General features: G+C 38.9%; 1 protein-coding gene across 1 annotated transcript in view; it reads right to left on the bottom strand.

The window, feature by feature from the left end:
- Positions 1-22521, bottom strand: part of lzts2a (leucine zipper, putative tumor suppressor 2a) — a 39289-nt gene extending 16768 nt beyond the window's left edge. The window contains exons 1-2 of the mRNA XM_028007347.1: positions 22160-22521; positions 6198-6304 (exon numbers count right to left, since the gene is read on the bottom strand). The gene's annotated coding sequence lies outside the window, so the exon portion shown is untranslated. The remainder of the gene's footprint in view (positions 1-6197; positions 6305-22159) is intronic.
- Positions 22522-22970: the final 449 nt, after the last annotated feature.

Genomic DNA, 22970 nt, shown 5'->3' with positions numbered 1-22970 from the left:
GACTTTATGTCTTAGTAACTTTTACTAAGTTACTAAGACAACTTAGTAAGGTTACTAAGTTAGTAACTCCCTAGACTTCATAATGTCTATGGAACAAATATTCCATAGACATTATGGAATGTCTACTCCATAATACTTTTTATTTAGTTCTAAAATTATATTTCTCATTCAGACATTGCCTCTGATACCAACCTGAATAATTATTCATTGCTCACAGCATAAAGTCTGGACAGAAATATTTCAGATGCTGTTCCTTTAGCTTCTTACATTACAACTCTTAAACAAATGTTAAAATAGTCGAAAAAATTGGGTCACATTTTTCACAATGAACTGTTAACAAAACGCTGGACGCAAAATGGAGTGAGCAATGTAAACCTCATCCTGACCATAGTGCACGTTAAGGAGTACTGACCAAAAGGAGAGAGAAAGCCAAACAATTTGACATCATTTCTCATTTTAAGCTACATGCTTAGCAAAGTAGCATGTGCACACAGGATGCAAACACAGCAAACATGAGTCAACACGTCTGGAAAAGGTTGTAACCTTACCTCATTTCTCCTGTTAAGAGGAGATGAGGTAAGCCATGATCCACGTCCCCACTCTTACTCCCCTTCACTTCACGCCTCATACTTGATCTTCATGTCAACTTTCAAACATTTATAGAGTAAAACGTCACTGCTGCAATCTGTGCCAAAATCCAGTCTGGGTAATTAAACCCCTCCCTTGCTTTCTCTTAAATGAAACTTTCAGCAGTCACTACAGAGATAGATACCAAAAAAAGCTCCTGTCTATAAACATCTGCTGACGCATCACTTTCAGGTCAGAGTAAACCTGATGAGAAACCAGAGTGTGTAGCCACCAAGCTTATACCAAGACTTGTAATTAAGAGCGGAGGGAAAACATGAGAAACAGCAGCAGCCACTGTCTTCTGCTGCTTTGTCAACATCAGAAAGATAAAAGTTACCTTTTAAACATGAATTTTATGGGTCACAACTTAAGAGATAAAGCTTAGCTGTGTGTTTGATCCCCAGTGTGTAGCATTTCTCTCTCCTTTATCTCCAGAGTGAGTCCAGAGTGGTTTCCCCTTCCTTCAGGCCAACTGTCCCGTGAGAAGAACAGCTTTTGCTAAAGGCTGAAAATTCAAATCAGCACCCCAACTTCTTTGAAAACACAACTTACAGAGGACCAGGGTAACAGCATCTGGGCCAACACACCAAAAATTTATGATCCACCTGGATAAATTCAGACTGTGAGTTCTCTGCTCCCAAGTCATCCATCTTTCCATTTTTAGATTACACAGAGCAGCTAACTTCAAAAGAAAAGCTGAATATGAAGCATCCCGCTACTTTAAAACTTTAACTTCAACTATTTTAGGAGTCATCACAAATTAAAAAAAAAAAAAAATCTAGTCCACTCTGTGCAACTAGAACTGCTGAGCAACGTTTCTTTCTGTTACTCATCCCATTAATGTAGTTTCCACATCACCTTCCCTGAATGTAAAGTTCTCCCTCAAGCAACTGTGCAAGCCAAGCTAAACAGGAACACAGGGGACTAAAGGTTTGGAGAAAAAAAAAAAAAAACAACTCATGTAACCATATGCAGATAAATGCAACAATACACACCCCAGTGAGAGTCCTGCATTGCTGCTGCTGATCTTTGTTTTTTTTCTCTGCTTGAAATAAAGGAAAAGTAAAAATATCTGTCAGCTGAGATTCCTCTCCTCAATGTCCTTTTCTTCTCGTTGTTCTGTATCCTGCCTTGTCACCACAACATTTCAGTTTTCTTCTGATGCAACAATCCAGGACTTCATATCCTGACACGAGGACTTTCGAATGGAAGCCTCCTTATCCTCCAGTACTCTCTCGTCTCACTCCACTCCAGTGTCCCTCTTCTCAGCTTTCCTTCCCTGCTGTCTGCCGTAGCACCGCCTCTGCCTCCTCCTCCACCTCGTTTTTCCCTCCCCTCTCCCACTTTTGTTTGCCAGCCCCTGAGCCTCTAGTTTGACTCGTAACACACACACACAAGTTACTCTCCTCCCCCTTCTGTTCGCAGCCCGAGACTCATCCACCCCTTCTCCTTCACACATAATCTCTACATCAACACAATTCTGCATTAGATTTAACAATTTTGGGAGCATTCTCCCGTTTGTCTTCTTCACCGTAAACGCACAGCAGCCCGAAGGCATCAGGGGAACACCTCGCCCAACCCCACTGCTGTGGTGTTTCAGCATCATCTCCCCTTTGGCTCTATAACAGTGCAGTAATACCCAGCTGTGTAATTATCAAACAACACAGACTACATCAAGAGCTGCAGCCTCTGCATACGGAGCAGGGGGGCGGGTCGGTTGACTCAGATGGGGGTAAATTGCATAACACTTTCCTGCACGTCTTAGTAGTTTTACTCTCGTCACGGTCTCTTGAGCTCATGGAGGAAAAAACGGCGTGTTGTTCAGCAGGTACTAGGAGAGAAGTGGAAAGTCAAACCAGCATGCGCTGAATTGTATTTTTCAGGGTGATGAAGCGGAGATAAAAGAGAGGTACCAGAGTTTGTGCATCAAGGTAACAAAGAAATGCCTCTCCAGTTCAGATTTTTGCAGCTGAAAGTCAAAGCATACCCTACAGCCTCAGCATCACAGTTTTAACGGGTTACATAAAAAAGGTGAAGCTGAGGTTCACAAAAAGTCTGGTGTTCATTTGTATTCAGCCCCCCTGAGCTGATACTGTGCAAAATGGAAGCATCTTGCTGCAAGGAGTTTGGGGTATGTCTCCAGCAGCTTAGCTCATGCAGAGACTGAAATTGTACCAATTTTGTCTTTACAAATTGTTCAAGTATGGTTAGTTTGGAAGGGAGAAAGAAAAAATAATCAGGGAAAAAGTTATGTCTGGACTTTGACTATTCCATTCTAAAATGTGCTTGGATCTCAATGACTCTACTGTATCACTGCCTGTATGTTTGGGGTTGCTAGAAGGAGAATGTCCATTCCTGTCTCAAGTCTTTGACTGTTTCTAGCAGGGTTTCTTCCATGATTGTCAGTACTTCAGTATTTAGCTACATTCATCTTCCAACGTCTCTAAAAGTATCCCCACATTATACTGCCACCTCCACATTTTATTGGAAAGATGGACTATTCAGCTTGAAATCCAGATTTATGATTCCACCACACAATGTTTGGCACATAGCCTCAAAATAACCAGAGTATATTTTACAGGACTGAGACAATCTGCAAACACAATCTTCTTGTAACTTTCGCTTTCTGACCACTTTTCTATAAAGGCCAGATTTTTGTTGTTTTTATGCCGTTAATATATTTTTACACCGAAGTTGTGAGTCTCTACAGCTCCTCCTACCATGATATTCATTGCTGTTTCTCTAACGGCTCGTTAGTGTTGGTGGACACTCATGTCTTGGGAGTTTTGTAATTGTGCCATCCACTTTCAAATAATGGGCTGAAGAGTTCTCAATGAGATATCTAATACTTACTGCTTATCTTGCACTTATAGATTTTTTGGAATAGTGAATGTAAACATTAAAAAGAACAGCAAACAGCTAACTGAGCTGTTACTGCCTACTGATCAAAAAGCAAACTACACTGATAATCGAATCTATTTAGTTGAACACTGACAGCTAGGGTGTGATTTCAATCTTTGTTCCCACATCTGATCTGAGCTAAATAAATAAAATGAAAAGTTATTGTCCAGAGGACAAAGGATGTAAGAGGAGAGATGAGATGAAGAGGCAGTGATAAGAGAAATGAGATAAGCCTTCTCTAAAACTTAAATAATGTAAAGACATACTTTGAGGGGTTTAGGGAACCCCTCTCTAATTAAAAGAAATTACGTTTCAAAATTAACTGACTAAAAACACATTTATCTAACTCACTGCCCTGTGAGTCACACAATATCAACAGTTTGTGGTATACTGTTTTACGCTGCCATGGAGAACCAGTAGGAAGAGAGAGAAATCCTTTTTATTCTCTTTTCCTGGAACTTCCCTCTGAGTCCCATGCTGCTATAGAAAGAGGAAAAAAAGTCCACTTTTGCATTCTGACTTGGCACTTTACTGCCATTAACACAGGCCAACTCTTCTCCGGGCTGAAAATACAACACCAGAAAGCTTTTGAGTCTTTTATATACGTGTGTGACGCTATGTGAGTCAGCACAAGCTTCCATTTCAGCCTCTGAACAGGTAATAATAACCCACAAGCTGAGTGCATCAGTGCAGAACAACACATTAAACCCTCAAGAGTCAGAAATAAACCTCAACTGCTTTCAACATTGTGATTTACTAGGTTCATTTCCCCTTGCAATCGTTCACATCTGTGCACATGACCTGAAGATTTCATAGTAACTGTTACACTGCAAAACGGTAAATTGCCAAGTTCTACTATTTGGGTTTTTATCTGTTTTTTTTGTGTGTGTGTGTTACATTTGTTTTTCAGGGGTTAATGTGCAATGTATAGGGCTGCAGAAAAATAAGCCTTATAATAACATCACTGGATCATACACAATTCGACAACAAAATCCAGAGGGTAGTGGGACAGGAAGCAGACTGATATATTATATTAATATGCAACAGTGCATTTCTGTCAGTTTGTCATGTCACATAACATAATTGAGGCTACACCAGCAGAAAAATTTATTCATGAGTGATAAATATGCACGGAAATCAAATAAATTAAAACTTCAAAATTGAGTATAAATAGATCATAGCAGTTAAAGTTTTGATTATCCTCATCATGACTTGTTTCAGCCACTGCATTCATAAGTGCAGATCTTCAGCTTTCATAATATTCTGGCTAAAGTATTACAGGCTAGAGCTGTTAAAAATATGTCCTTTGTCTGAATTCATTTCTTAAGCAAGAAGTCTAAAATTAAACAAAATTCACTTTGGATTCTGTGAAAAGATGTTTTCCCAGAAATGTATTTGCGAAAACCAACAAATCATCACTTTTGATTAGTCATCAGTCAATACAAATCAACTTCAAAATCAGAATTTCTAACATTTTTTATTTTTTTTTGGAAGTTCAGATTGTATTTTATTTTATTTATGTTATTAATTTTATTTATTTAATTAAATTAAAATTATATTCAGAGTGCAAAGCAACATTGGCTTTAGCATCAAGAATATTGAAAAATGCACATCAGATTTGAGAGTTAAGATCATTTAGAGTCCATCCAACCAGACAAATAATATGGCGATATCCAAAATGTCAATGCAGGACTCTAGACATATAATATCCAATATTGTATCTAAGCAGCCCTTTGTGACTACAGAATTGCACTCACTGGTATTACAATATCTGCAATTGACTATAATGTGCAGCTCTAAGGAACACCCTGAATAAATATGTTTCAAAGCATGAATCACTGACTGGCCCCTACAAAAACACTTCAGCATTTAAAAAGTGACTTTCCAGAAGACCTTCCCTTCCAACAGAGCAGTGCAAAATATGGAGAACAATTTAATGAAGGAAGGGGACAGCTGGACTGGGATTGAGCTGGACAGAAGGAAAGCAGAAGGGCAGAGGACACAGAAGATCTGTAATGGATAGTCTGAAACGGAGAGAGTCAGACAGCTGGTGCAGCTGTGATGACCATACAGTGATCACCTAGCAAATCTTCCAAACACTGCCCATAATTAGAAGCTCAGTGCAGTGATCTCTACAGTACATTTTACTAACTACCAAAGTTTATAAATAAGCAGAAAAATTTATTAGTGGCAGAGACAAACATTCAGTAACATACCTATTTGTGAAACACCCGATTGTCATATGAAGCAACGTGGACTCTGGTACAAACTTCTGACCTCCTAAACTCCTCATTCTCCCTTTACCTCTGTGTCATTCACACCAACTGCTTTCCATTCCCAAATCACATCCTAAACCAGACTCTTCCCAAAGGGCAGGACCCCCAATTCCTGAAATATGTCTGCATCTGTGCAGGAACATAATAACACTCTAAAGTTATGCTGCTTTAAAGTTGGTCAGCATCAAGTCAGTCCATTGATCACAGCCCTCATCTCCCTAAAAGACAAGAGGAAAAGAACAAAACCTAAAAGGGGAGGGAGAAACTCAGACAAGAAACGAGAGTGGTAGGAGGAGAGGGGGGTGTTTGACTCAGCAAATACTGAAGGTCAACGTCATCAGAGAAGGGCTTTGTCTGCAGAAGGGTATTTATTTCTTCAGTGTGATTATTTACCTCAGTGTGTCGCCCAGCGTGCTCCTCCTGGAGGTCTGGGGGAGACAGGATGGCAGGGAGCTCTCATTCCAGGGCCTCACTCAGCTCTGCAACTCTTTCAATTTGGCCTAAATTAAAAACACACAAAGCATCATTGTTGGCGAGCTGCTTCCAAATAAAACCAATTCTGTAACATTTTCATTATCATCCAGATTGAACACAAGAGGCTCATTGTTGGGTGAAAATGAGTCGAGCTTTTGGCGCTAACCGAGAAGAAAGTAAAAGTAGCTGAAAGGCTTGGAAGTACATTGTGGTAATTTTCATTCAGAAACGGAAAATAAACGAACACAGGCTACAAGTCATAGCACAGAGGTAACACAAAAGTATTTTTAACCGACTTTGTAAAACTTTCCAAAAACAAGAACCAGTCAAAAATACATGAAAAGAAGCCACTGAGTGAAATATTTTTAATTAATTACAGAAGTGTTTTTGTGGTTTTATGAGCTGGCTGAACTGAAAAATTAAAACAATATATTACAATCTATAAAACTTGCAATAAACATCTCTATGGTGTGCAGACGTTGGACAAGAAGTGCTGTGAGGCACCAAGATTCGATGTGCTATCAGAGCTCAACTTTTTTCTACTATAAATGTAAATCTTCAGTGTCTTCCTTCCCCCAACTATATCTCCTTTCAGTTGGCCAATGAGGTAATTGGGCAGCTTGTTACTCCCTGACAATTGATACAATATTGATTCTTGCTCTCTAGTTGCTGTTGCAGGGGTCATTTGTGCCACATTGCCTCACTGCCAAGCTATGCTTCACAGCTGCTTGTATACTGTATGGCTTGGATGCAGCTGCTTAATTACAAAAAAGAAAGAAAAAAAAAACTTAGCATGAAGCTCTCTACGGATTGTTCTTGAGCTAATCTAAAGAATGCATGAGATGCGGAGGTGTGTAGCCAAAGACTGTGAAAAAGGTTGGCAACCTCTGCACACTATCAGCCTCAACTTCTGCTGAACCTGCTCTGTGACTTTAAATGTCAAGAGATTCTGTCGTTCCCAATCACTTCCACTTTGTTATAATACCATTAGGCGTGCACTGACGATTGCAGTTTTCTAGCCAGTCATTGATCACTGATTAAAAAAAAAAAAGTGACTTGCTGATTTTTATTTTGCCCGATACCATATAATTTGTCTGAAATGTCACTAAATATACAATGTCACGAAGTTGGCAACAGTGGGACTGACTATTAATGGTGCACGTGCCGATGCAAAGCAAAAGGGGACTTTGGCTAATTTTCAAACCTTTTGTATTTGTACATAAATTCAGTAGATATAATCGGTTTCTTCCCTAAATACCACAAGCACTGGGAAATATTTAGTAGTCAGTAAGTTTCAGCAAATAGACTAAATAAATTGTTTCTTCCTTACTTGACTTTTTTATTTTATTGTGAATTGTGTTCTGGTCTTTTTCCGTTTAAAGTCCTGCTATCAATATATCTGTCATGCTATCAATATATTTCACTGGAGGCAACTACATATTAAAGCAAAAATAAGATCTGAGCGATTAGATGATTGTCTCAGTCCAGATTTGATACAGACACGATGCATCGACATTATTTTGAAACATGATCCACCAGGAGTTGGAGGAAGGAAGTGGGGGCATTAATCCTGGTGGGGCAAGTCTGTCCAGAGGGACTCGGGTCTCATCATGGGTCAAATCTGTAACATAACAGATATGTGACCCTCTTTAAGTTTCACTAATATAAGCAATGTGGACAGTAACCCTGATGATGCTAATGCACACAATAACAATGTCCTTAAAGGTTATTTAGAAGTACAAACAAATATGGAGAGGTATATGTGCACAGTCTTTGACTCAGATTTATCTTTTTATTCTTTTTAATATTGATAAAATCCTGTAAGGCCATGAAATATGTGAGGATTTACAGTCTTTCCTGTTATACAGGCAGACACACACACACACACACACACACACACACCCACACACTACCTTCATTTCTAATCTACTACTCAGAAGATGGGATCTCACTTTCCATGATGGATGGATGCAACCCTATGGGAGCAGATTAGATTGAGATTATAATCCATTATAACTCTGTGTGGATAGAATACACCCCTGCTGCAGCATATGTCCTCACGGCTGGGATGACCCTTTATGTCGAGGAGATGAGACAATGATTCAGAAGTGCTGCTCCCACAGGATAATATAACCAAGGAGGTCATTAAAGACTCTGCTGAATTTCTGGCTTAATGGACTCAATTTGTAAATCAGACAGATTCTTACTTACAGTTTTTGGGGGAATAGCTCCAAAGTGTTTTCCTGTGCTGAAAAGCTGCAACTCTGATGAGAAACAACACCAATAAAAACCACATACTAAAAAAGTGTTGTTTAATCTCTGCCAACGTGATACAATAAGAGGGAAACAAGCTTTCAGATCAGTTCAAAACAAACTCTGTACCAGCCCATTCCCTTGGGCTTAATATATTTATTTGTAAAGACATTGTCCCTTTGTCTAATGATATGGATAGTCATAGTATTTGCATACTAAATGGTGAAACATCAATGGTTAACATCTACACAGATATTTATCAAAAAACAGCAATGTTTTGTTTTTTTTAAACTCTGTGGTGTAAGCATTTAGATTAGATATATGAAGAACATATATAATATTTTATTATAATAATGTATGGTGTCTCTTCCAATGCTACAATGAAGTAAATATTATTTATACTATTTAATATTTATATACCAGTTTACAGAAGAAAAATTCACAAAGTGCTTGACAAGCATGTAAAATACATAACATTAGTATTAATTTAATTAAAGCATAGTTAAAAATACAAAAACAAATGTAACAATACAGATCAATTATTTGCCATTGCATATTTTTTATATTTTGATAGATAGATTGATTGCTAGATTGACTGAATGATTGATTGATTGATCGATTTAACAGCCCCGTGATCCACATAGACATAAAACCAAAGACACACGATACAAAACAACAAAAAATTTATAAACAAATCAGCTATTATCTGACAATATTGGAAATATGTAATTGCCAATTTTGCCTGAACAATAAATATATTTCTATAATAACAGGTGTATCAAGGTGTTTTTGCTTATTTTTATAGCTAAATAACACATGAAAAGTTGAGTAAAAATCGTTACAGTTGAATTCAATCAGTGGAAATCTAGCAGCTTTCCCACATTTACTTTCCCATTAACTGAACCCTCATGTTAAGACTTTACCAGATATGTTTGTTGCCGCTATCATTTTCAAAATAATAATAAAAAAGGAGAGAGCTGTTTTGTTGCAGTAATGTGTCCTGCGTGATGGTTGGCCCACTTTCCTGCTTGCTTTCCTTGTGCAAGCACACAAACTTAAAACATAATTTGCCGCTTCAATTTCTGGCTTTTATTCAGCTGGGATTTGGCGGCAGACAACATCAGAGCCACGAAAAGCCGAGTGGAGCAGTGACAAACTGCAGCCTTTCCTCTGATCCTCTGAGAGGAAGGAAAATAGAGAGAGAGAGAGTTGGCTCCACTGCAGAAAACAAGGTTTAATCACTGACCTCTACACTTACAACAGAAGACAAATAGCCATGATTAATGAGCAGCATTCATCTTACAGGTTAAGAAAAGAACAATGTGAACTGTGTTTGCCCGTGCTGCTCTGATGGATCAGCCTGCTGCATGTTTAAACTTCTGTCCTGTTAGCTTTCTCCTCACCTCTGATGTAGAAAGTCCTGTCAGTGCAGATCTAATATTTCTTCACTAGAGGGCAGTCTGTCTAAACCTGCTCACCATCCTCTGACTCATCTGATACGTTGACCTTATAGAAATATCTGGTCAGATAATGCAAAGTACTGTCTATGAGATATCAAGGGCTTGGCATTCGTTGTCCAGCTATCCATCCAGGATTATATTTGTGGAACAAAGAGAACATTTATGATATAAACAGAATTTCTGACATAATTCATAAATGAACAAAATGTATATTTCATCAAAACCGTACTTGCAGATAATTTACTACACTCAAAGACACAAAACTTACTTCAAATAAATGAAGATTTATATCTATAAACATCAAGGACAAACACTGTAAAAAATATTAATATATCAATGTTAATATTGTTAATATAACTGCACAATTTAAGTAAGTATTCTGAGGAGCAGCAACATTAAAAATCTAAATCCTATTAGGTTCTGATGTGCCTCAAATTGTCATTTACAGAATCTAAAATCAGTGTCAAGCCTCAGCTAAATAACTTTTGGCAAAAAAAAAAAAGGCAGTGATTTTTTTTATTTTTATTTTTTCACAAAATTCCCTTTGGGCAAAAAAAAGTCACCTATGCTATGATTTTTATTTTTAGGAAGGTGACAATATGCTCATCAGATTTAGTTATCTGATGAAAAACAAAATCTGAACAGTACCTGGTAACATTGTTAAAATATAAAAGTGCAGTGACAACTGTTTTTAATCTTTAGTTTGATGAATCACAACAATAAAATAATCTGTAATCAAACTTCTCCACTTTCTTTTACTGAGCACTTCATCTCTCTATTCAATCATGTGACGTTCCTCTCAGACTCGGAGTCGTCTTTCCCAATGTTCAGGTTAGCCGACATGAAATCTGGAAGTAGCAGCAACAAAGAGCCAAACTTATTCCTGCAACCAATCTTCAGAGAAGCAGCTCCAGCAGAAACCCCTTAAATTATGTATTTGCATGTTTACTGAAAACCCATAAAAGTGAAGGGTTTTTTTTGTAGCTTTTGCTGTGTTGATGACAGCAGGAGTGCCAGCTGACCACACAGATGAAAAAGAAGTGAGTTGAGAATAATTAAGAAATCAAACAAAGACAGCAGGAGCATTTTTCATTTTTACTTTCCACTGCCGGAGCCAAAAGTTTTGTCCCGTCTTTTGTCTTTTTCAGACTGCCTCTGCTGTTGTAACAATTTGTCTGTCTGGAGGACGCGGATCATCTGTATTCATTTCCCACTCTTTGTCTTCTCTCTCATTATCTTCAACCTCCCTGTCTTTTTAGCCTTTCGTCATAATTTCAAACACATTTCTTCGCACAGAGAGCTTTGTCTTAGCAGAGGAAACAGCATGGAAATGCTGCCGCAGCGCAGGCAGGGGAGCCACTGCTCCAAAAATATATTCAAACTTTGATAAACTACAAGAAGGCTACTGCTGTAGAGCCAAACATCAGCCTCAAAAACAGAAAGGTTATAACTTTATCTGATGAAAACATCTAAACCTCTTAAGAAACTATATGTAAAGCATACAGTATTCCCCAAAATCTATAGTTTATTTCCAAATTCTGGTTTTGTAAAAGCAAAGTCAACAGTGTCTTTCCACATTTTACCACATATGTGCAGTCATATGATTGCTCACATTTTAGTGTGTTCATGAATCGATCCTTTGCCTTTGCCACGGCACAATGCAGGTTAATGGAGCCCAGGCAGAAACAGCTAAAACAAACAAACACTGAGATGCTCCCAGATGGGAATCATTCAGGAAGCGAGGAAGTCAGAGGGAATTTCATGGTAATTTCCCATTCAGAATTATTTTCAATTGTGGATTTTGTTAACTTGCATAGAGGAAAAGGAAAACAACCCTGATATAGTCAGAGAACATTTATGCACTTGTTTGAGACCAAAGCAGCAATACTTCAGAAGACGTGCAGCTGTATCTGTGTATCATGTGTAATCTGTTTCAGAGCAGAGTACGTTTCTAGAATAAGTTAACGTAGTGACACAGAAACATAAGAAGTGAAAAAGGATTGAAAATAGTCTGGCCAGCTGATATTCGCTGCAACCTGCTGACACGCACCATCTGAGATATCAGGTCAGAGATAAAATCAGTCAGTATGATTCAAATTTTACAAAGAATTTTAGATTTCATAATCTAATTTCTGTTGACTAGGACAAATAAGAGGGGTATATGTGTGACATAAAAAAACTGTGATCGCATAATTAATAGTTAATTGGAACATATGAATTTTTACAACGCATTCTCTTTTTATAAGTCCTTTATTTGTCATCAGAGGGAACAATAATCAAGGACAACAACCTCCTCCACAATAAGAAAGCGAGACAGTCATCTTTAACTGTACCATGAAAGAGAACAAAAGGAGGATGGCCATTAATATGCAAATGTAAGCCCAAAACAAACAAGAGTTGAAAGGACAAGGAAGATAATGAGACTAATTTAGTCCCAAGAAGACGAGTTCCTGTTTGTTTTTGCATAAACTAAGCAGAACGGAGGCAGCTCCCTTACCTCACTAACTCTGTTACACACAGCCAGGTGATGTGCTGGTGTGTGATCTTGTTTTGCTCAGTGGCAAAGGTCAGCACACTCGCATTTACGTGACAGCCTGTGTTCACACCCGCGGGGTACATTCATAAATATCTATATGTGTGTGAGTGTGTGCAGAGCTAATGCAGACTGACATGAAGACTGACATAGATGCTGAGCTCTGCTGCATTGGGCCAAGCAGTCTAACCCAACATCAGGGATAAACTATAAATAGATCATCTGATCCACCCCACAACTCCCACCTCACCCCCAACAATCCGCTATCTTTCTTTTTCCTCTTGTACTGTCTTTTCCATCAGCTTCATCTGCACTTTATTACCACATCTGGGAATAAAGTCTGCATTTGTTGACTGATTCTCTCAGTTCCTGACATCTGTTCCCCTCTTCAACAATTCCCACCACAATCAGCCTGCTTCTGTCTCCTGCTTCTTCAAATTTCTGTTTTGTAGAAAGATGAAAGTCTAAAATGCGGGAATAACAAATAGGCCACAACAATCTTCCTCCTTCTCTTTAAAGATTATGAGTGTGGGGTTAGACAAAAAAAATGGGGGGAGATAGGCTAGTTTAAGGGGGGGAGACAGGGGGGAGCTGGAGTTATGTAAGTGAGGCTAATCCCCTCCCAACCCTGCATGGTTAATGAGACAGGATGACACTGGCCTCATTTCATCTGCTCATCCCTGCATCTGCCGCTGCTGTTTCTGCCCCTCAAAAACGCTCAGTCTGCACCTTAATCTTCCTGTTTGATCTTTGACAGCAGACGAGCGCTATAGTTTAAATTCTGCACACCAGTAATTCCTGGTATGGTTGCAATAGGTGCAGCAGATGAGCCATTACATAAGACATAGTTTAATTGTGAAATCTCAAATCTCCTATTCCTCATGTCAACGTTGGGTTTTTCAAAGCACCGCTGCACAACACGTGCCAACATGGAAATGAAGTAAGTAGGCAAAGTAATGTTTACTTTTTTAACAATCTGGTAATAAAAAGAAACTTCACTTACACTGACTTTAAATATTTTATATAGTCTGGAATATTTTAAAACAACAACGGTTCAAAAACATTTTCAGGTTAGGCTTCTATACTTTTTCCAAGCCAAACCTCCCACTGTTCACCTTCCTTTTGAAACATTTGTCACGTTTGAATAATAATAAAAAAAAAACATTAATGGTAGATAATTTTACAGTGGTCAGACTTTAAGTGTGGACAGATAAACAGACAAATGGAAAGACTGGATGAACGGATGGAACGACCGGACAGATGGATGTTAGGAAGATTAAACATCAAATCTTCCCTTTGAGAAAACTTCAATTCTATAGTTTCCGCAGTTGTTAATTCTGCTTAGGAACCCTGCTTAAAGTTGAAGCAGCAATAATAACTCATTAAATCACCTAAATCCATTATTGCTAATTGAGTAAATAAAATTTTGCTGAAATGTGCAAAGTTTGGAGAAGGTGAAGACTTTAGCATCTTACACACAAATGATCACATCACCTGGGGTACAGATCCAACAAATTCATCCTTGTTTCTTTTGGGTTGGTTACAGATTTATTTTTTTCTTATAGGCTTTACATTACTGCCAATTTCAGCAGACATTTGTCTAGAGGATTTACCAGGATGTCAAAGATTGTTTTCTGTCCATTACTGATCAAAAATTAGTAATGGAAATCTTTACTAAGATTGATTAACAGTATACTATAAATGTGGATGTTAAAAACTGAGGCTTGCTCCACTCTGGGGAATTTAGAGCAAGAAATCTGACCTTTATGAAGCCAGACATGTTAATCTGCGGAGATGTGTTTAATACTGGGCCAGATATCAATGTGACAAGAATACCGCATCAGTTTGAAATGGAAATCTTGTTTTCAAGAATAGGGTGCAGAGACTATGATCAATTGCAGGTAAATGATTCATGAAAAGGTTTTAATAAATTTACATGCAGCATTAATTAAACATGTCTCATGTTTTGAGGCTGAAAACCACGTTAATACGAGATACGTGATATTATATTGTACGTATATATTATCCGAGATAAATGTAGATACTTATTTGGAGAATGTATAACCCAGTAGAGGCTGAGAAAAACATCATCACAAAAGAGAAAACAAAATTAAACCTTTCTTCAAATCTTTATCTCACAGTACTCCAAATATTGACATGTTTCCGATTAAAATGACTCCATCGTTGTTTTTGGGAGATCTTTTTTGACAAAGGAAGCCGGTCTTATCTTTATTAAATCTGCCTTGATTTGAATTTTCCAGACATCTGAGGAGGGACACAAATGCCTCCCCAACTGCAAAAACTGGAGATGCTCCAAACACACACATACTGAGGCTGATGTTAATCTCTGCTAACAATCTGTTACACTGTCATACATGTTTACAAACCCACAGTTGTTTGCTGTCACTTTAATGTGCAGTGTTTTGCTTTTAAAGCTTTAAGGAGCAAGAAAATATGCTGCGGAGCAACGCTGCTCTCTGTTCTACACAGTGTTCATAGGAGTTAAATCTTATTCATGCCTTTGCTTAGCTGTTGACACTAGAAAACTTAGCTCTTTTTCAAGTCAATCAAACATTTAGCAATAATTATTCCCTCCGTGTCGATATTGAACTGTGCATATGCTTGTAAAATCCAACGTGATTTCAGAGTTCTGGCGCGAGTCAGAAACCGGGGAGAGTAAAGCAGATCTTGGTTTTCTGTCACACATGCAACCACAGCAAAGAATTACCTTTTAATCAACTGTTGGAAACATGTTAAGTTCTGAGAATTTAAATAAGGACACATCATTTACACAAAACCTCAACCAGACAGCAGATCTGCTCTCAACAGTGAACACACCACAGCTACCCAGCAGTTTGTGAAAACAACACTCTTCTGTGTGGAAGGTGTTACTGTCTATCGCAGCCTAAAGTGCAACCTGTTTTACAGCAACTACTTTCTGACACTCTGCTCCCGATGGAAATAATTATTGACTACTCTGGCAGAAAGGGAAGTAAATACTTTAAATCAGACTAAACTTTGTATTTTACTTTTGGTATTGGTATTTACTGATCACCACATTTTGTTGAATAAAGAGGCTCTGATTTGAAAAAAGCAAAACAAAAACTAAATAGCTGAAAAAACTAAAGTTATGAAAAAAAGCCCCATGTGTCCAGCAAGGCCGTTCCTGGCACTCAGCAGATACCCCCCTCCCTCCTCCAGGTCAGACAGGACGCTCCACTAAACTTTGACCCATTTCTGTCTTCAGCAGTCTGGGCCCCAAGCAGGCAGGTGGGAGGGGGACGCCAACTCCCCAAAGACACCAAACTTCATGCTGATCAAAGCCGTTAACAATAGTGATAATAATAAATATCAAAGAAAGCTGGAGGAGGCTTGAAGCAGTGTGTGGATTAAAGACAGAAAGGCTGGACTCTTTGTTTCATATACTGCTTTTAATATTCAGCAGAGCACACACACACGTTCTGTATGTCTCAAACTGAGGACTTGATTTCACTTTCCTGCTGATGCACTGAATGCAAACTCTGTTCTTTTCTTCTGTTCCATCTGTCCTGTCGCTCATTTCCAGGAAATCTTATTCAGCAGAAGGATGCAGTTCTCTGGAACCAATTCTCAGCAGGACAATGCAGAGGAGACAAAAGCACACAACACCTTCAAGGCTGAGCTCCGTAAGTCTGAGCCGAGCTGAGCTGACAACAAGCAAAAGCATCACTTCATACAGTTAAAATCTGCCGAATGTTTTCATAAGCAGAACAAATTCCTAACCAGCTGGAAGATTCAGAAGACATGAGAACCAGTTCAGTCCAGGGAGTGATGGAGGAGGTGGGGGGGCGGGGGTAGGTTACTGAGATCTGGGACCGCATCCCAGAGGTTCCCAGAAGATTTCTGGGAATGTAGACAATCCAACATGTGTGAGGAGAAAAAAAACGATTGCAGTCGCAGATGATGAGGCAAGACATCTGTCACCAATTAAGAAGGAGGGACTGACCCCATGATTACACCAAAGAGATACAGTCTGCAGAGGCACACTGGGGTCAGGATGTAAACTCTTTCTCATGGTCAATGCTACCCAAGCCATCCCAGAAACACCCCTCCCCATTATACTCCCACCCCCTGCAAATCCACATGCACCACAGATCCTTTTATCTGGAGGCAACACTACTACAGTTTACCCAAGCTTGTCAGCTGACACATTAAGGGGAGCAGTGGGGGTGGAGGGGGGCTGCATGTTATATATTCTGCAGAGGGGTCAGCTGGCAGATGCATCCTCCAAGCTGGTTTCACTCTGATGAGCAAAAACACATTCAAAGAAGGATGCTGGCAAAAAGAGAGGAAATCCAACCTTCACATCAAACAAAAACCTAAACAACAGGGAGTGGGCATTTATTGTATTGCTTATTATTTATCGTGATAAATTTCATGTCATGATAATATATTGATTCATTGTTGCCGCAATAAATTCAAATTAATGATGTCTAAAAATCCCTAAAACAGGTCCATATTATCAGGATTATTATTTTTTTACTCTTTTACTCCATTATTTGTTCAATAAAGGTGCAAAAGTAAATATTGATAAATTTGAAAATATGATTAAATGCACGTACTGTGTGCATTTTAGTGATACAAATCTCACTTTTTTGCATGAGTGGTGTCCTAAAAAAGCATATTACATATGGGAATGTTTTTTGATTACAGTATTTGTGTTTCTGGGGCTATGAAAGTGGTGTTATGCAGTCACAGCCATACAGTGACCTAAAAAAAGAGTAATAAATAGTCCTTAATGTCACTTTCATCATTACCACAAAAGTGTTAATGATGAAATTTGTCGCTGGGACAAATTAAGTTTCCAGTAGAGAAGAAAAACAACAGCCAACAACTTAATCAATTGTTCTCACTTTTGTGAAGGCGAAATGCATTATTTGTTCTGCTACTCCTCACTATCTCTTCACTGAGTTCAAAATAAAAACAGTCTAGGCCAAATGTATAAAACCACTACCAATAAAAACATGCAATTCCTGCAGCTGCAGCACATCACCTCTCAAATCGTTCATGTGCCACCAGGCAATGAGCCTCACTTCTGGACTTTACACTGGTGTCATCCATCAACTATGAGCACATCTTGTGTGTGGTCTGCTGTTTCAGCACTGGCCTCTTTGGTTCCCATACATCAGCCTCCTGACAGAAGTGAAGTGACATCTTGTGACATATGAGGCCACTTTTTCTGTGCTGCTGAAAGAACCAGAGCGAAACGGAGAAAGAAAGCTAGCTGGATAAATGTGATGATAGTACTTACCACACAGAACAGATTATTATTACACTTTTTTGTTTAGCAAGTGTAATATAATGAGGACTGCTCTCCAGAAATTAGGTGACAGTACAAGTTACTAATATCTTACGGGTGTAGTGATTAAATACAGAACTGTTGCGCAAACAGAGTTTGATTGGCCTGCTAATGGATGTTTGGCACATTTGGCAGGCTTCAACACTCCTGGTTAATGTGATCTGAGGGAAAGCTCTGCCCACTGATATCCATTAAAACCCGACAAACTCTACTCTGCATTGATTCCTTCTCTTCTTACATATTGTAAGAGGGCTTTCATTCCCATCTCTGGTCAGCATGAAAACTATCAGACTGCAAAAGCCATTCAATTGAACTCCAGTTTGCCTTAAAAAGCGAAAGTAAAAAGTCTGCAAAGCACGGTCTAAATGACAAGTATCAGGGACAAGCTGAAATCTAAACTCATTGCACCACAAAAATCTCTTATGACCCAATTTTGGTGAGCCGGGGTGAACAGAAGCATTGGTTTCTTGTTCTTAGCTGACATTGGTAAACACCAGTCTATTATATAATTTTTTTCTTATGTCCCACTTTGCACTATTATTACAGTTCAATCAGAGATTTTATGCAAAACAGAGCGATAACAGCACTAATGCAGCCTAGACGGCAGAACTATTTGCAGACATTCCCCGTGTGTACTGTACTTGGGTGTTGTGTTCATTACTGATGATTTGTGCTCACCAGCATTGCAGCACAATTTAACAGGAATATGAAATTTTTTTAATTTGTAATTTCCAAATTGGTGCACAAACATAGAATTTGAAACATTCAGGTTTATTTTTGCTCCAATTTATGCAAACGTTATCAAGTTATCTGCTGAACACCACGTACTGTTCCAAATAATCATACATGCCAGAAAGTTCAGAAGCGATATGCAGACTTGGACAGATCACAGCATCAGGGATTATCCTCCAGAAGTGTACCAAGCTCTGTTGAGTTTCCTGCAGCAAAACGTCTAAGCCTTCTCATACCAAGCATACCTAGCAAACACATTACAAACTGTTTAGAATGATCTCTTGCCACACAGCCTCCAATTCACGCATTCATACGTTTGTTTTCCTGCTTCGCTGGTATCCAGGTTTAATTAAGATGAGAAGGATCCTGCAGAAGTCCATTAGCAAAAGGTCTACAACTTGCTAACATAAAGACCTGAAGACCAAGAAGGCATGACATTACCTTGAGTCAGTATGTCTCTTAAAACTTCAGCAAAAGGTTCAGCAGTATGGAAATGTAACATTCCAGCAGATCACAGTTTTCTTCTGTTTGCAGATCTGACCTGACCTCTTTTACATTAATGTTTAAAATGCTTGCACACATTCATTACAAAAGCAAATGCTGGTTTGTTGAAGCAGGACTGGCAGAGCAGCACTTAAAAATGAACTACATTGTAGAAGACCTGAGAACTCATTTCACTGTCAACTTTGCAAGGCTATCTGTGCTTAGGCGCTCGCTGAGTGAACAATGACTTGGATAAGCAGACCTCTTTAGAAAGCTGAAGAAATATTTGAAGGACAGACTTTGAAAATTGCTGAACACATTGTGAAAGCACTGAGTGCAAAGTCATTAGTGTTGCTGGTGTAGTGGAGAGACCTTTGAAAGCCGAAAAAGGAAAAGGTCACTGCAAGCCCAGGCGGAGCTAATTACAGTTCGACACACAAGGGCAATCTTTATGTTTATTTCTGCGTGTGTGTATGTGTGTCTAAATGACAACTTGTGTCTGCCCAACTGTACTCTTCATCATGTCTTATTTCAATAACCTGACATAAAACTTATGTAAATCTCAACGAAACACTCTTTGTTGGATCAATGACAAAAATCTGTATTGGTAAAACTATGCTATTTCCATATTTCATCACACACTGAATTAGAGATGCTAGATCTATTTTCTGGTCAGTGAATGTACCACGCTAGAAGAACTTTCAGGTCACAGAAACAACAACTCTTTTCCATGTAGATACTAAGAGATGAGCACTCACAAGTCACCTTCTTCTGTGAAGTGTTTGATGCAGAGAAAGCACAGAAAACAATAAAGGTATTTAAAAGGAATATCATATCATATCCTAAGGCATCTCACAGCATTCATTTAGGCTGTGAGAGATCAAGAGAAAGTGAGACTTCAGCATAACAGGAGGGCTAAACAGAGAACAGGAAAGTCACTTGGTTTTATCCTTCTAAGCTTTCTTTTGTCTGTCATGAAGACAGACAAAAGGCTGCCAAAATGCTGGCAGCCTTTTGGAAATCTCAGAGTTAAGGTAAGGATCTACAATCTACACAAAATAAGAACATGAGTCGGCAAGAATATGAATTCTGCAAACATTTTGACTTTGTTTTCAAAATTTTTACTCCTGTTCCAAAGTCTGATTTTAGACTCTTTGACTCCTATTAAACAGAAATAGAATCCGTATTAGCAAGTCTGAACTTAAAAAAAATTAAATATTGAAAATTGGCCACAAACTTCTCATCAGCGCATTTCAGAATATCAACATAATCTAGTATGAAGAAGTTAAATTATACTGTACAAAAAAGGAATCACTTCTTTGAGGGAACCAAAGCACCTATGGTGCTTCCCAACAGAAGATGTTTTATGTTCTTCCTCACCTGGGCCTAAAGCAAAGTTTCATAATGGCTTGAAGTAGTAGCCTGTTGCTTTAATGCATTTAATTAAAACCAAAAAACACAATCACCATGACTGCTGCTGATGAAACAGTTGTGTATTCTTACACTCAAATAGATGAATGGACATTGTTTTAAGTGAGACTTTCAGGTGTGTCAGATGGCTGTCAGTTTATGTCACAGTCTAATGTGGGTTATGATGTCTGCTGTCTCATGAAGGATTTTACTCCATGTATTGCATAAGATTGCCTCTGAACAAGCAGATGTGCCTATGTGTGTGCGATTTTCAAATTAAATTAGTTTATGGGCAAATTAGATCACAAAAGTTGTTCCGTGGATTCATTGTCACGTTTTGGCAAAACGTGCACCAGCTGTGACTGCATGCGTTCAGATTGCCAACTCGATGAAAGCATGTGCAAAGAGGAAGGAAGGTTTGTTTATTCAAGAAGGAAGAATAAAAACATGTTGTTAGTTTCAAGGTTTCATGATTTCCAGATTATTTTGAGCATGAATTTGATTATGTTCTTCCCAAGGTACCTCACATGTCACACCCCTCAGGGCTTCTGATTAAAATGATCTCTTAGCATCGTTGCTGCTACCTCTAATCCTAATGGCCAGAAAGCAACACCCGTTTTCTGTGCGCTAGGATGTCCTGTGGTGACAGGGCAGGATGATGTACGGTTTTGCTGTGAGCAGACGTGATGCTCTGGAGCTGTAAAACTACAGTCCTGGAAAAGATGGGAGCATAGATGCCTGCAGAGCATTTTTACAAACTTGCAGTACTTATGCATGCATGCATGGATTGCCTTTATGTGCAGTGACCCTAATGTTTGCATTCAGCTTAAAGCTGTGACAACACCACATCCAACACATTAATCATCTGCAAAAGGGGAGTTCACTACATATGGAAAGAGAGATAGAGAGAGAGGGAGCAAGAGAGCCTGCTGCTCCTGCAGGAATTATTTATGACCCAATCAGAACCGGGCTGTTTCCAATTCAACTTAAAACCAATCCATAAATTTAAGGAGACATTGAAAGTATTGAACAGCTATGTCTTGTTCAACTTTTTCTTTCCATGACATGTAATTCTGTTTCCTTCTGTCCTTATTGTGCAACAAAAAGCAGCTGCAGATGTTAAGAGCAGGAAGTGGGAAAACAACTTAAGTGTTTTCCAAATGCACTGTGTATCGGCGTGTGTGTGGTGATGTGTGTGTGAGAGAGAAAGTGAGGGTGTGCACCAGTTGCAATAGGCATTCACTGAAACAGCTGGGATGGTGATAACAGAGCAATACTTATTCTCTGCCTTCAACACACACACACACCCGCACACAGTAGGACTCTTCAGGGCAAAGGAAGTGAGTTCAGTTCTGGAAAAACTTGGGGAAACTGGAAAACTGTATTTATTTTTACAGAGTGGATTGAGGTTCTCAGATTTATTAAATCAGACTACTGCCAATCACACAGTCACGCACACCTCCAAGTACCATTATCAACCTTTAAATGTCAGAACATACCTTATGCAAATATCAACAAACTCCACAAGTTCAGTGTTTATTTTGGTGCGATCCAAATGAGCGTTTCGTCAAATAATAAATCCGAGAGGGAAAAAAGCTGAAGGAAAACTCAACAAATTAACCTTCCTGCACGACCAAAAACACAAGAGCGCCTAAATCAGCGTGATACTCACCCGAGTCAAAATGTTCTTTACTAGCAGTCCGTACAGTGCTCCCTCCAACAGTAAATGTCCTCAGCCTGTGTCCGATGGACAGAAACAACTTTTCTTCAAACAGCAACACGCTAAAAGCCGCCGATTGTCCTCTAGACTCGGTACTCGAGGTTCTGCTCCTCGTCACCAGAACCTATCCAGTCCTCGCGCAGCAGATCCGAACTAACTGAACGCCTCCTGGTCATTCGCAGCTCCGCTCTCACACCGAGTACGTTTGGTTCGGTCACCGTCAGAGCCCTGTCCTCTGCTCTGTTCTGGGAAGGCAGGCGGTGCTCTCCGAGCACCGACAGACTGCTGCTAGTCCACAAAGGTTTGACAGAGGAAGGAAGGGCAGGGGCTCAGATAGAGGGGAGAGCTTTTTTTTTTTTTAGCTGCTCATGGTGGCATGTTTATCACTTCTAAGCGTCAGAACTGAATGCTTCGTGGTTCCTTCCACTTCTCTGTGCTCTTAGGAATAGCAAAATATGTTTTCATAGCAACTTTCATTATAATCCAAATACAAATTAGATTAAGTTGGATTTGTTTGTTGTACACAACAGAGTCCACACTAGTCAAACTGAATTAGGGGGAGTTCCAAAGTTCTGGGTCCAGGGACCATATGGATACATATAATTTAGATAGTGGAGCCTTCCTAGTTGTATTAAAGCCACATTAATTTGACAAAAATATATTTTTACATAGTATAATATGAGACAGAAAACGCTTGAAACCCAGTTTTCTTTTTATTCCTAATTGTCTCTTTTTATTCTCACTATCTACTGTCTAACCTTAT

The sequence above is a fragment of the Xiphophorus couchianus genome, chromosome 22, assembly GCF_001444195.1.
Source record: "Xiphophorus couchianus chromosome 22, X_couchianus-1.0, whole genome shotgun sequence".
NCBI lineage: Eukaryota > Metazoa > Chordata > Actinopteri > Cyprinodontiformes > Poeciliidae > Xiphophorus > Xiphophorus couchianus.
This window is presented reverse-complemented; position numbering and strand designations above follow the sequence as displayed.